The 16509-nt window shown below is 37.1% G+C and overlaps 1 protein-coding gene across 3 annotated transcripts in view; it reads right to left on the minus strand.

The window, feature by feature from the left end:
* The window catches only part of MYO5A (myosin VA), a 168396-nt gene that overhangs the window by 130398 nt on the left and 21489 nt on the right, over positions 1-16509 (minus strand). The gene's annotated exons all lie outside the window — the stretch shown is intronic.

Here is a 16509-nt window from a genome sequence, read left to right on the forward strand (position 1 = left end):
AACATAAATAAACAAAGCATATCTGTGACTCTACCTACTTTCCTCGTGGCATCACATGGAGGAAAGCCTGAACTGGGAAGAAGGAGCACTCATATTCCTGGAGGCGGTTTTGTGTAAGTGGACTTGAGCCCTTCCCTACTGCTGAAGAGGGAAAAGAGGGTATCCAGAGCTGGGAGAAGAGCGTCAGCACAACCCACACGCTAACAATGCCACACTGAAGCACGCAGGAACTCTGGCCCAGAGCAGATTTTTAGTAAGGGTAAGAAAACAAAAGCAACGAGGTTAATAAGGGAGGGAGACACCACAGCTACTGGTCAAAAATTCTATAAATTTTTCATCACACACCAAAAACAACTCAACAACATGAAATTTATCCTTTTAATATCACTAACATTGGTTTTCTGTTCATAATGTATCTTTTTAAAAAAAATAAAAAGTGAGGCTGTGCATGTATGAGGGCAGGGGTATATAGGAACTCTCTGTACTTTCTGCTCAATTTCGCTGTGAACCTAAAACTGCTCTAAAATATAAAGCCTGTTGAACAACAAAAAAGCCCATTAGTATAGAAGTTGAAGTAGCTCAAGACTGGGAGCCTGATGTCCATGTTTCTAATCTCCAGCCCGGAACTGTGACTCTGACCCCTTATATCCCTGGACCACCTACCTGTTTTTGTTCCTGCAGGCATGTAACGGTATATGATTGGGCTCCTGTGATTACAAGGGGCTGAGACTCCCTTAAGCTCATTTGAGTGAAGAATGGGTAGAGCATAAATTAAGAATACAAGGGAAATAAAAGGATAAGTAACCAAAAGAGGACTGAGTCTCACAGAGGCTAAAAATTAAGTTTAATGTTGATTCCAAGGCAGGCCCAGCAAATAGAGATCTGTGGCTTTTCTGATGTATCTGTGGTAATGGGGTCCTCATTATCCATGTGTCTACATCACTCTTCTCTGTTTTATCTTTTCTATACTCCTCAGTTGCAATTCCCAAAACAAAACAACTGAACTTTTGAGACTAGGCAACATCATAAGACCCTTGTCAGCCTGTGAGTGAGCTACCCTTGGGCCAGGGCCACCCCTAGCCCAGTCAGCTTGGCCAAAGAGGGGCTGGGTCATGTGGTTCCTCAGCAAGAGCCTGGAGGGGAGGGACAGTTAGCCTTAGAAGGGACTATAGGCATAGCAAGCACAGTGAATTCATTTATGATACACTGATGACAGTGAGGCCTTGGTAGAAGTCTTGAGATGGAAAAAGTGACATCTGGACGGTACTAGAGACTTAGCAATATAAAAGGTATGTGTGCAAGGTCTTTAATAGTCGAGACACACCTGGACATTTCTGAAAAATCCATTCTCAGCGCTCAACATTCCTTCCCTACCCACTCTAATCTCATAATTTAAAAAAAATATCTGCCCTCACTCTCCAACATCCTATGTTCTGAAGACATTTTAATTGAGCAAAATGATACCTTAAAAGACACAGTGGCAAGTATTTGAAGGTCCATTCCCAAACTAGATTAACCTTCTCCTTAGCTAGGGGTTGTGTCCACATCCTTATCATAGCCCTAACTGTGATTCTTCAACTTTTATCATTGTAACACAGTGATATGAAAGAACAGTCTGGTCTATACAGCAAATGTCACACTGCAGAGATGAGTAGTCCTGACCCAAAGCCTTGCTTCTGGAGGCACTAATCCCTTCTTAAAGCAATTGCAGGCAGCCCTCTCCCAGTCAGGAAGCATCCAGGGTACCTAGAACTCTGGAAGCCTCCAGAGGAAGTCAGTCAGGACTACAGATCACTTTCTTTATCTCTCTTTAAAGATGTGTTAGTATACACTGGAACTGCTGCGCTCCAACACACAAACAAGTAGATGAGAGGTGGAGCAGCTAATTTTCGAAGCCTCATTTTTAAGAAAAATTAAAGTAATTAAATTTACTCATTAAATGACTATACAAGCAGAATCAAAAGTATTCTATGACAATTACAGGACACTGAACATTTTATAGGTGTGCCTTGCTTTTTACACATTGCATTTTCCTCAGTAATATAATTGAACAAGAATGCAAAGAACTGGAACATAAATGGCCCTGGCTAGTTTTGTAGCTAGGGTGGAAAACACACACATCCCTTTAAAAAAAAAAAAAAAAAGAATGTGGATCTAATAGCTGGGAAGCAAGGAGGTGTATAATCAGGAGGAAAACACTGTACTCTCCTAGTTCTTTTAGTTACCAAGAAAAGATGTGTCAGAAGATGAATTTTAACCCTGGTCACTGTTTCAGGTTTCACAGGGTTTTACAGATCTAAATATTCCAAAGTGATCATTCTATGAGATGTCATAGAAGACAGAGTGCATTTTTATGTTCCTAAATTAATAAACAACTTTTGGGCAGAACCAAAAACTGTAGATATTTCCTTATTTCTCCAAATATATTCCTTTTTAAACTGAATAAACTGTCTGTTCTCTTGAGTGATCATAATAAAGAGACTGAGTTGAATAATTACAGAACTTTTCATAGCTAAAAAGTAACTAAGTTACTAAAAATGATCTTCATTTCTAATTAATCTTCAACTAACAGTTCCTACTACTTTAAATTACCCATCCTCTACTAATGATCTGTAAATGACAGAATACTAATCTTAAAAAGAGAATAAAAGACAAAAGTTCACTATGTAAAAAAAGATTGTCAGGTGATGAATCATTTAAATATCAAAAGCTGTTTTAGAAAAAAACATGTTTTGGTATTGAGTTTGAACAAAGTAGAGAACATTCACAAATACTACTGGAATTAAGGGGACTCCTAGAGAGCTCAAGTTTTCTGTCACATGAGTTAAATAGCTTGTTTAAAAGTCAGTTGATCTCTACATGAAACCTCTGATGAGATCATGAGATTCTGAATTCCCAAAAACAAAGTCTCTTTTTAGAAATCTTACCCTAGGTAGTTCTGATTAATGTTACTGAAATAAAATAAAAAGAAAAACATAAATCAGCATAATCTTTACACTTTTTCTTTCTTTTTTAGATTTATTAAGAAACCTCTTCCATAGATACTAACTATACACGTTTCTACCAAACAAATGTAATTTTACATACCAACAGCTAGGAAGTGAAGCAGGCAGACTATTTTTTAAAAAACCACAAACTTTTGGTAGAAAAAGCCCCACAACTTTGAGAAGACAAGAATAAAGACTCTTGCCCTGTTTTTTAGCATTATGGTAATGCTAAATAATTCAATTTCTTAAATCATTCCTATAATAAGCAAATCTATTTGTCAGGCTCTCAATGTTGTTCCTTTAAAAATGCAATGGCAGCTGCTGCCAGTGTGTTAGGCCATACCACCCTGAGGGTGCCTGATCTCCAAAGCTAAAAACACAACGGCAAATCCTTTAGGCTGAACCTTAGAAATGATATCAAGAGCCTGGTATTAAGCAACTACATAAAATTATTTTAAGTTGCTAATTATCACCATAAACAAGCAGTCAGGAGGACACATTCTAGCAACATTTCCAAGGTAAATTGTTTTTCATTTTTATGAATTATTTAAATCACATTCCTCTTCTGTGAGGGTAGGAGTGGAACACGAGGACCACAGGATAGTCTCTTCTCTGCTTGCCAGGTCCAGGCCTCTCTTTCTGATCAAATGTCAAAAGGAGGTTAGAGAACCAATGGTCCATGCTGACCTGAAGAGCCCTATTATTGGGCATTATTATTCCTGTTTTACAGATGAAAAAACTGAGGTTGGGTGAGGTAAGGTAGCCTGGCCTACTGGCATGCCCCATGGAATAATCAGATGCTCACAATCAAGGCTCTATGGAAGATTCCCCACAAGGATACACCTCTTTAGGCATGCGGGTAAAATAGAGAGTTTGAAATGTCAGCATGGGATTGTGGCTTTCTTAATAATGAATTAGTATGTCTGTTATGTTTGAATGCTTCTTAACTACCTCTTCAAAAGACTTTGTGATAGATTTTTAACCTTGATATTAAAATTTTAGGGCTCTCAGAGAGAAGACAGATTATATGACACAAAACTATCTGAGGTCATGCATGGAACAGTGTACTAAAGTGGGTTTTACACTATGGCTTTTCCTGGTTTCAATTTTGTATTATCCTTGCCCACCATTCTTGGGTATTCAGACCCTGTTATATAGTCTTAATTCTTCACTGGTTGAAGGAACTAACGTACTAGTACAGCAAGAGCTCTCAACACCTCTAACCCTCCTCGACCCCACCCCCACTCTCATTACCAAACAGCCCTACTTCAAACAGCCTGCTGAGAGGACCTATTTGGAGCCCACCTTTGGGTTCCAGTAGCACTGGATAATGAGGCAGTACAAAGACTAAGAAGAAAATGTTCTAACCTTGGATGATATCTCTGATTATCTCTGATTGAGAGATATGGTCATGTGTTTCTAAATTCTTAACAACTTCTTTTTTAAAAAAAAATAATATGCTTTTATTGCTTTTACAGAGAGAGAGGAAGAGAGAGAAACATCCACGACAGAAAAACATCCATCAGCTGCCTCCTGCACGCCCCCTACTGGGGATCAAGCCTGCAACCTGGACATGTGCCCTGACAGGGAATGGAACCAGCAACCTCTTTGTGCAAAAGTCATGCTCAACCAACTGAGCCACACTGGCCGGGGCCTTAACTTCTTCTAACATAGCACTTCTATAGCAAAAAGATCCCCATTTTATTGAACATTATTAAATTCCCCAGTTAGCCCTGGCCAGGTGGCTCAATTGGCTGGAGAGTCAGCCCATGCACCAACAGGTGGTGGGTTCAATTACCAGTCAGGGCACATACCCAGGTTGAGGGTTTGATCCCCGGGGTGTATATGGAAGGCAACTGATTGATGTTTCTCTCTCACATCGATTTTTTTCTCTCTCTCTTCCTTCCTCTCTTTCTTGAATCATGTGGAAACATGTCCTGGGGTGAGCAGTAAAAAAAGGTGTTTTTTTTAATTCCCCAGTTTAAAAAAAAGTAAGAGAGTGAAAGAATAATGGATCAAGTGGATGGTCTTATTACATAATACCCACTAGGCCTCAAAACACCAGAGGAGGAAGTAAAAAAAAAAAAAAAAAAAAGCATATTTTTGTAATCTATCCTATGAGTTCTCATTATAGCAGATTATATATATATATGTAGCTGATATCTGTAAATAATGAGTTCTTGGAAACCACATTCTAACATGGAGAGCTGTAAAGCAGTTCATATTTCCCCAAAAGAGCAATGTTATAACTGAGTTTTGAGTTCCTGAGGCTTAGATAGTATATTAGTTGTAGATATGATCAAAGAAATGCCATAAAGCAAATATACAAAATTATAAAACTCTAAAGCAATTTCAAATACCAAAATTATGCTGCTGGTCCTAGTTCTAGGGTTTAAAAAAATACAAATCAATTATACAAGTATTCCACTGTAAAGTACAGAGAAAAGCACACTCTGACATAATACATATTTGATCAGAAAACTGTATGTTTACATTAAACATATAAATATAAGCGAAATGATAAAATGATTGGGATTTGCCCTAAAATACTCCAGAAAGAGAAAAAGTTGGGAAATTGATGAAATAAGATGTGCAAAATGCTGATATTTGTTTGTTTTTGTTTTTTACCACTTTTTAAAATATATATATTTTTATTGATTTCAGAGAGAGAAAGGGAGAGGGAGAGAGAGAGAAACATCAACGATGAGAGAGTCATTGATCAGCTTCCTCCTGTACGCCCCACACTGGGGATAGAGCCCGCAACCTGGGCATATGCCCCGACCCGGAATTGAACCACGATCTCCTGGATCCTAGGTCGATGCTCAACCACTAAGCCACGTCCGGCCGGGACTGATATTTGTTAAAGCTGTGTACTTAGGGGTTTATTTTACTATTCTCTTTACTTTGTGTATGTTTGAAAAGTTTTCATTTAAAATTTTTAAGAATCTAAACTAAAATTTATAAATAATGACTACTTAATAATTAATAAATACTATTTAATAATTTCTATTACCTTATTAAAACTTAGACTCTTTGAAGAAAAATGAGCTAGATCATAGCACAAGGGAGGCAGACTTAAGGCCATTTTCCCATAGCAAGCAGTTGTCAATAATATAACTGATTTGATAGCCCTGCCCCCACCTCTAAGATGGTGTGATCATACATCAGCAAACCAAAGTGTAAAAATATAGCTGTAGAGGCCCGGCCAGGCGGGGCCAGCAGTTGAGCATCAACCTAGGATCCAGGAGATCACAGTTTAATTCTCAGTCAGGGCACATGCCCGGGTTGCGAGCTCGATCCCCAGTCGGGAGCATGCAGGAGGCAGCTGATTAATGACGGCTCTCTCATCATTAATGTTTCTATCTCTCTCTCTCCCTTACTCTCTCTGAAATCAATCAAGATATATTTAAAATATATATTTTTTTTAAATTAAAAATAAATAAAAAATATATACATAACTGTAGAGAATATGGCTATACTCTAACTTTATACCAAGCATAAAAATTAACTCAAAATAGATCAAAGATCTAAATGTAAGAGCTAAACTTATAAAACTCTTAGAAGAGGCCGACTGGAGTGGCTCAGGGTTTGAGCAACGACCTGTGATCCAGGAGATCGCTGTTTGACTCCCGGTCAGGCACAAGCCCGGGATGCAGGCTCGATCCCCGGCGGTGGGTATGCAGGAGGCAGTGGATCAATGACTCTCTCATCACTGATGTTTCTATCTCTCTCTCCCTCTCTCTTCCTCTCTGTGAAATCAATAAAATTTTATTTAAAAATAAAAACTCTTAGAAGAAAACAGGGGAAAAGCTTCCTGTCATTGGATTTGGCAATGGTTTCTTTACTCTGACACCAAAAGCACAAGCAAAAATAAATACATACATACATAAATAGAACTACATCAAAATTATAAATTTCTCTGCATCAAGGCACACAATGAACAGAATAAAAATGCAACTGAATGAGAAAAAATATTTGCAAATCATATATTTGATAAGGGGTTAATATCCAGAATATATAAAGAATTCCTATCATTCAACAACAAAAACAAAAATGAACAATCTGATTAAAAATAAACAAAGGGCTTGAATAGACATTTCTCCAAAGAGATACACATGGCCAACAGATATGAGAAATGCTCAATATCATTAATTATTAGGGAAATACAAATCAAAATCACAATGAGATACTATGTAACACCCATTAGAATGCCTACTATAAACAAAAAACAAAAAACAGCCCTGGCCAGTATGGCTCAGTTGGTTGGGCCTTGTCCTGTGCACCAGGAGGTCTCTGATTCAATTCCGGTCAGGGCACATGCCCAGGGTTTCGAGCTCAATCCTCGGTAGGGGGCATGCAAAAGGAAGCCAATCTGATATTGCACTCTCACATCAATGTTTCTCTCGCTCACTATCCCTTTCTCTTTCTCTAAAAATCAATAAACTATTAAACAAACAAACAAAACAAAACAGAAAATAACAAGTGATGGAAAGGATTTGGAGAAATTGAAACCCTTGTGCACTGTTGGTGGTAATGTAAAATGGTGTGCAGCTGCTATGGAAAACAGTATGGTAGTTCTTTTAAAAATGAAACATAGACTTATTATCTAATCCAGCAACTGCACTTCTTGGAATATACCCAAAAAAACTGAAAGCAGGGTCTCTCTAAGAGATACTTGTACACCCATGTTCACAGTAGCATTATTAATATCCAAAAAGTGAAAGCAATGCAAGGTATCCATCAACAAATAAATGGATAAACAAAATGCAGGATATACATACAGTGCAATAGCATTCAGCCTTGAAAAGGAAGGAAATTCTGACATATGCAGTGAAATAAACCAGTCATAAAAGAGAAAACTGCTGTTCCATTTATATGAGAAACCTAGAGTAGCCAAATGAATAGATAGAAAGTAGAAGAGTGAGTGTCAGGGGCTGAGGGAAGTAGAAATGAGGAGTTGTGGTTTAATGAGCACAGAGTTTTAGTTTTGCAAGATGAAAAGAGTCCTGTAGATTGGTTGCACAATATGAATGTACTTAACACTACTGAACTGTACACTTAAAAATGGTTAAGTAGGAAAATTCTATGTTATGTGTGTTTTATTAAAAATAAAAGTTTTTAGTCCGGCCGGGTGTGGCTCTGCAGTTGAGCATCGACCTAGGATCCAGGAGACCGGGGTTTGATTTCCGGTCAGGGCACATGCCAGGGTTGAGGGCTGCGTCCAATCAGTGACCCTCTCATCACTGATGTTTCTATCTCTCTCTCCCTCTCTCTGAAACCAATAAAGATATATATATATATATAAAAGTTTTTAAAAGCATGCATCTGTATTCTAGATGTTTATTAAAAGCCCAAACACACAGTCATTTCAAAAAGGCACATCTCCAAAGATGACCTATGATAACTACATTGGACCCTTGCTGTCAGATTATTCCTATAGAGCTGAAGTAAGAGGAACTTAGTAACTCATTAATTAGGAAGAACCTGGTTACTGAGATACCAAAGGATTCTGTTGCATAGTAAACTAAAGCATGTTGGGGTTTACAGATTTTAAATGTTTTCTGTATTAAGTTTCAAGGCTTTAAAAATAGTAAGATAGACTTTTTTTAAAACTACATTTCCACCTGCATCAAATATCTGATCACCATGGCACTATACCAATGCTAGATAGTTAAAGCTAGCTTTAGCTCAGGGAACTCTGCCAGGGTTAGTACCCAAAAGGCAGGTAATAAACATTAAGCCATGTACTTTTGATTGGATGCTCTAAAGTGCAATGATTCAGACTCGGAATGTCAGAAGATCTAGTCTCATGCTAATGAAAACAAAGATATTTACTGTTAGAGTCCCTTTTATCCAAGTACTCAAAGTGCTTAGCAAACATTAATCAAACTAAAATTAAGGCATAGCCTCAGGAAAAATGAAGGCATTGGGCTTTCAAAACCCCACAGAAAAAAACTCTAGATACAACTACCAATTTACAGAAAAACATGTTAAACTATACCGAGGCAATATAATCAGCAAAAACAAGACAGGGAAATTCTACAAGATAAATGGCCCAGTTTCTTCAACAAATATATCTCAAGGGAAAAGAGATGGGGCGGGGGAGGTAACCTATAGATTAAAAGAGACTTCAAGAAATATCAATCAACTGCAGTATCTGAAACTTGATTCAAACAAACTATAAAAAGATTACGACATTGATACAATTGGAAATGCAGTGACTGACTCGTCATTTGATGATGGTAAGGAATTATTATCACTATTTTTATGTATATATCACATATATACATACATATATATTTAAAGTACTTGTATTAGAGATACTGTGTCAGGGATTCCTAAGACCACTCCGAGGTTCACTGGTTTCCTAGGAGGGTTCACAGGACTCAGTGTATACTATACTGAAGGCTAAGATTTATTACAGCAAAAGGATACAGAGCAAAATCAGCAAAGGGAAAAAGTACATGGGGTAAAGTCTAGAGGAAACCATGTACAAGCTTCCAAGAGTCTTCTACCAGTGGGGTCACTAAGGATGTGCTTAATTCCCCCAGCAACAAGTTGTGACAATGCTGTCTACCAGAGAAGCTCATTACAGGCTCAGTGCCCAACGTTTTATTGGGGGCTGGTTATACTGGCTCACTTTATCTAGCATGTACCAAGATTCCAGGCTCCTGGAAGAAAAGCAGGAGCTCAGCATAAATCATTTTGTTTGTACAAAAAGCTTAGGCACAGTGAGACACTGTCAATTAAGGTGGTGAGAACCCTCCCAAAATCTAAGCTCCCAGATGCCAACCAAGGGCAAAACTTGTAAGCAAGCCTTTCAAAGAATAGCAATCAGACCTGATATGGTAATTCTTTTCTGCACAGATACATACTGAAATATCTGGATGAAATGAGAATATGTCTGAGATTTACTTCAAAGCAATATGGGAGGGCAGAAGTGGATGCAGGTAGATTAGCCATGAGTTGATTCTGTTAAAGCTGGGGAATGAGTACATGGGAATTTACTGTACTATTATTTCTACTTTAGTATATGTTTTAGATTTTTCCACAATAAAAAGGTTTTTTTGTTTTAAATCATAGCAGAAAACTTAAAGCCAGTGCTTAGGCTGTTAATCAACAGGGCTATGTGTTGGTGGGGATGAGAACTGGAGCTTGTAGAACCCTTGGGCTGCTGCCGAGGTCTGAGGGAGGAGAGGTTGTCCCAGGCCACGTGTGAAAAGGCTTGAACCTTGGCACTCCAGTCAGTCAACATGTTCTTGGAGACATGGTCAGAAAGGGTAGCCTCTTCGCCAAGGCAAACTATATCTCAGAGCAAAATATTTGAGAGAGATTTAATTGTAGTCACAGATTAAGTAGCTAACAAATGACTTTAAACAACCTATAAAGTTCTATAAATCAGATTTATTATACTTTGAGTCATTAATTGCTAAACCATCAAATAAATATGTAGCTGCTCCTTCCCACAGCACACTAACAAAAAATGAAGAATGTTTCTTCCATTTCAAAAATATATTCCTTAGCACTGAAACATGCTACTCACATAACATTATATACTGGAAGACATTAGCCTAAGAGTGACTAAAACCTTGGCAACAAGTTCCAAACACCAGCACTCCTGAATATTCTGACTCACTGCTACACAGCCTCCACAGACACCATTAAATTTTGCTTTACTTAAATGAGGTACACAGGAGAATAAAAAGAGGTGGGGGGAGTATGGGCACAAGTATATGCTGTCCTCTGAAGCTACAAATAATCTCTAGTTAATAGTAAATTATTTGTAACACAAATATAATGAAACCATGTTTTAGCTTGTATTATATAAGGGTGGGGAAAAACAACTAAAAGCCCAAGGGAGAACTATCAGCATAACAAGCTTCACCACCTGGCCCCTCATGCCAACACCCACAGCATGACAGCTCAACCTATATTAAATGGAAAAGAATGAAGCAGGGAGGACCCACCCAAAGCAATTACAGAGACTCACACATCTTCCCTCTCTTATGTTAAGAAAATACTTGTTCACCTCTGAGTAGTGCCATCCCTGGTCTCCAAACAAAAAGCATCTTTGCCTATCATTGACTCACCATCAACAAAATGTTCCCTATTAGCGAGGATGGCTTTTCACAAATCCATCCACACTCATCCAACTGCCAATAACCAAAAGCATATGATGAAATCGCTGGGCTTGGGACCAGAACAAAGCCTACAGATGTACAAGGGACCAAGGGTCTCCTTGATTCTGTACTAAAACCCACAGATCTTTCCTGCCAATGGAAAAGCATAGCAACTCCGTAAAGCACATCATCATCACTTAGCACTGTTACAAACGTAGTACACTATTTAGTTACAGAGTTCCTTCAAGATAACTGTTATCAAGATAAAAGTTATTCTGATTAAATAAAAGACAGAATGCTATTTTTCTTATCTGTTATCTAGGTGCCAAGCTCTAGGCAAGTGCTAATGCTTCTGTTGAATTTATTTCTATGAGCACTTCAATACCTAGAAAACCAACTACTGCAGAGACTTTCAAATAAATGTTAATGGTTGCCCTGGCCAGTTGGCTCAGTTGGTTGGAGCATTGTCTCATGCACCAAAGGGTTGTGGGTTCAATTCACAGTCAGGGCACATACTTAGGTTCCAGGTTTGGTCTTTGGTTGGGGCACGTATGGGAAGGTGATCAATCGATGTTTCTCTCTCACATCAATCTTTCCCTCTTCTCTCTCTCTCTCCCACTCCCTCTCTCTCATCAATAAGCATATCCTAGGGTGAGGATTAAAAAATAATTAAAAAATAAAATGGTACACTATTTCTGGAACGCAATTTAAAAATACAAAGAGCCTTAAAAATATTCAGTAATTCTGTCTTTAGGAATTGATTCTATGAAAATAGTCCAAAACACAAGTAAAAATGTATTTTACAAATACTCATAACAGCATTATTTATAATACCCAAACCACTGAAATAACTTAAGTGTCCAGAAATAGAGCAAAAGTTAAATAAACTATATCCAATCCATATGATAATCTAAAAAATAAATAATTTTAAATAACAAGGAAAAATGTTCATGTCATAAATAGGGAAAAGAGCTGCATAGAAATATATATAATAATCTTAACTATATAAAAAATATAAAAATATGAATGAAAAAGCTAGAGAAGGAATGTTTAAGTTTGAGTTGTCCAGAGAGCACACTGTGAGGTGGAGATTAGTACAGGATACAGGCAGTTTATGGGGAGTGCTCTTGAGATCTACAGCTTCAGAGGAAGGAAAGGAAGCATGACTCGGCAGAGAGAAAAGGTGAACTGCAATGTAGACCTAACAAAGGTCTCAGTTAACCCTACGTGGAGCTGTGAAGCTGGAATGACCCCTAAGAGTTGTCCTGAGTTGCCATAACGAGGCTGGACTTACATATATCTTTATCAACCAGTCACTAGATGTAGGCTGCTCCAGAAAAGAGTGTGACCTTGGGCTAAATGGTTCTTTCAAGCTGAGAACATTCTCAACAACCTTGCAGCATCTGAGAAGTGGGAGCTGGGAAGTCCTAAAAGACAGACCTGGACAGTGTAGCACAGTATCAATAACAGTATATCTAAAAGTTAGCATTAGTTGTCTTTGGTGGGTAGTTTTATGCTGTGTTTTGTCTTTTTAATTCTTTACGAGGGTCTTCTGTATTTTCCAAATTAAAAAAATAATTAGACCCTGTTTTAATAACAGGTTTTAGAAACATTTATACCCAATATACTTAGAGAAATAAATGTGCTTAAAAGGAGTAACTATAAATATATAGAAAATTTAGTTATAGAAAAACACATATATGTATGGCAAAGTTTTGGTTATTTAAAAAATCTAAACACATTCAAATATGTCTCTAAGAAACATTATTATAAAAAATGCAAAAACAATGCTTTCAAAAATAGGTCACAAGTTGAATACTAGTCAAAATTAAGTTTTCCCTTTGTACTCCACACAACCAACAAAAATGTGAAAATTCTAAAAATATTAGGAAAAAGCAGTTTGTCTTTAAAAATGAAAAGCTATTTTAGGGCTTACTTCACACCCACTTACATGCAATGCTGGGTTATACATCTTTGGTATGATTGATAGCTGATAAAATTTTCATAAATTGTTACTCCTGCATCTGCATAAGAAAATGCTTACAATATACACTTAAAAATAGTTTAGCGAAGGACTTCTGGTTCTAGATATGATGGAGTAACTTGTATCAGACTGACATTCTTACTGAGAACAACTAAGAAACTGGATAAAATGCAAAAATACCCCAGTAGATTGAAGGCGTTCGACAGTAACCAAAGAAACACAATTTGAAGGACCAAGAGTCCAGCAAGAAGGGAAATAAATGCACTTAGGTGAGCTCTACATATGCATCTTCTTTTTATTCCTCAGGTCATTTCCCAATGCACCTTATGGAAGCTGAGTGTCCACCCAGAAGTTATGGCAGTCTCACTGGTCTAAGAAGATGAAAACTGGCTATACCACTAGCCTTAAACTCCATGATTGGAGGGGGCCAGAATCTTGGAGAAAAAGAGCAGGCCCCAGTTGCCCACACTTTCCCCTTGAAGCATCTTTTTAATTTCTAAATTGTAAATGTGCAGGAAAAGTGGCTAAGAAACCAAGCAGAAAGCAATCATAAAAAAGATAAACAGGGCCCAGCCAGGTGTGGCTCAGCGGCTGAGCATCAACCTAGGATCCAGGAGATCACGGTTCGATTCCCGGTCAGGGCACATGCCCGGGTTGCAGGCTCGATCCCCAGTGAGGGGCATGTGGGAGGCAGCCGATCAATGACAACTCTCTCATTATTGATATCTTTATCTCTCTCTATCCCTTTCCCTTCCTCCCTCTGAAATCAATAAAGATATATTTAAAAAAAAAAAAAAAAAGCTAAACAGGTAAGTAGAAATTTAAGCAACTCAAGTGATGAGAAAGCAAAAATCAGAGTTCAGGGCCAGTAAGAAATAAAGGTCTGGTGAATATATCTCAGCATTCAGTTGAGATCCTTAAAACATATGCTAAAATTAAGGCCAAACTGGAAATTGACTTCCCTTCTAAAGCCTGTAACAGAGTGAAACATCTCGATCCCTAATTGGACAAAGTTATCAGTCTGGCTGCCAGAAGAAAATTAAATCATTTCTGAAAAAAAGATATCATCCAAAGCATCTATAATTTTTCATATAGAATGTGCTCCATTCATTAAAAAAGTAGTGAGCATGACAAGAAAAAATACTAAGTGGCCAAAACCAAGAGAATAAATAGCCAATAGAAAAGGAGACACAAGCGATGTAGATACTGGCATGCTCAAACACAGACTTTAAAAATAACTATGATTGCCCGGCGGGCATGGCTCAGTGGTTGAGCATCAACCTAGGATCCAGGAGATCGAGGTTCTATTCCTGGTCAGGGGGCTCAATCCCTGGTGATGGGTGTGCAGAAGGCAGCCGATCAATGACTCATCATTGATGTTTCTATCTCCCTCTCCCTCTCCTTTCCTCTCTGAAATCAATAAAGACTTTTTTTTTTAAATAACTATGATTAATATATTTTAAAATTATGCAAATAGTTAATTTTACCAGTGAACTTGAATATTTAGAAAAAGCAAATAGAACCTTACAACTAAAAAATACAATAGCTAAAATCAAGAGTTCAGTAAATGGATTAGACATGGCAGAAGAGAGGATTTGTGAAGTGAAAGATAGGTCCACAGAAAATCACCATATTGAACCAAAAATAGAAAAAAATAAAGTAATAGAGAAAAGAGGTCCAGAGACATATGAAATAAAGTGATACTGTCTAAGTAATATGTAATTGAATCCCAGAAAGACAGAGAGAGTAAGGCATAACTAATATTTGTAGAGGTACCGGCCAAATGTTTTCCAAAACTAATGAAAAACGTTAAGCCATAGCAAGAAGCTGTAGGGCCCATAATGGAATAAATGAAAAGAAGACCACATACAGATGCATCATAGTGAAACTGCTGAAAACCATAAACACAGAGCCCTGGCTGGTGGGGCTCAGCTGGATGGGGTATCATCCTGTGCTGGTTAGATTCCCACTCAGAGCACATGCCCGGGTTGCCAGCCTGATCCCTTGCAGGGGGCATGCAGGAGGAAGCCAATCAATGTTTCACTGTCACATTGATGTTTCTCTCTCCCTCTCCCTTCCTCTCTCTCTAAAAAAATCAATAAAAAATATTTTTTAAAAACAACCATAAACAAAGAGAAAAGCCTTAAAAGCAGCTTATGGAAGGTGGAATTGGGGTGGGGGGATGTTTGAGATAGTGAGTCTCAACAAATTTCAAAGAACATACAAAGACAACAGAGTAATTTCAATGTCCGCAATGGAATTACGCTACTAATCAACATGAGAGAAAGAACTAGAAAACTACCAAATTTCTGTAAATGAAGCAATATATTTCTAAATACCCATAAGCCAAAGAGGAAAATAAGAACATATTTTAAACTGAATGATAATAAAAATTCAACATAAAAACCAGAGGAATGTAAAATACAGCATAGGAAATATAGTCAATAATAAATATTGTAATAATTCTGTATGGTGTTAGATGGGTACTAGATTTATCAGGGTGATAACTTAGTAAAGTATACAATGTCTAATCACTGGGTTGTACATCCAAAACTAATATAATATTGTATGTCAACTGTAATTAAAAAATTAAAAATGATTTTAAAAAACAGAGGAATATAGCCAAAGTTCTGCTTTGAGGTAAATTTATGTCCTTAAATCATATATTACAAGAGAAAGCAGGCTCAAAATCAATATCTAAGCATCTATCCCCAGAACTAGGAGGAAAAAAAAAATTAAACTCAAAGAAAGTAAAAGAACAAACATAAAGACAAACACAAAAATAATCAACAAACTAGAAAATTACTGTACAATAAAAATCAATAAAGCCAAAATTTAATTATTTGAAAATACTAATACAATTATTAGATACTAGCTTTATAGTATCTAATAATGTATGTAACAAGTCCCTATTGTTGGACATATACATTGTCTCCAATTGAATACACTATTCCACAGCACTGCAATTACCATCCCTGTACTTTTCATTTATACTTATTTCCTTAAAACAAATGCTTATAAATATATTACTTTTGGCTCAAAGGGTGTAAAAAATTCTAAGGCTTTTTATTCGAGTATTACTTAACAGCCCTAGAGAAAGACTGAACCAATTTACTCCCACTCAGTGTTAATGTCCCTAAGTGACAAGTATAATTTTTAAATATATTCATCAATTTGATTAGTAAAACAATAATATCCCATAATCTTAATTTGCATTCCTTAGGTTACTAATGAAGCTGAAACACCTTCTCAGTGTTTTGCGGCTATTTAAGTTTCATCTTTTGTGAATTGCCTATTAGTGTTACAGTATCTACATTTCTACTAAGGCATTAGTCTTTTTTATAGGTTTTTATTACTTTTTTATATATTAAGGATATTGAGCCCTTAATCCAAAAACTGAAAATATGTTCCTATTCTA

This window comes from Miniopterus schreibersii (genome assembly GCF_964146895.1).
Source record: "Miniopterus schreibersii genome assembly, chromosome: 1".
NCBI classification, from domain to species: domain Eukaryota; kingdom Metazoa; phylum Chordata; class Mammalia; order Chiroptera; family Miniopteridae; genus Miniopterus; species Miniopterus schreibersii.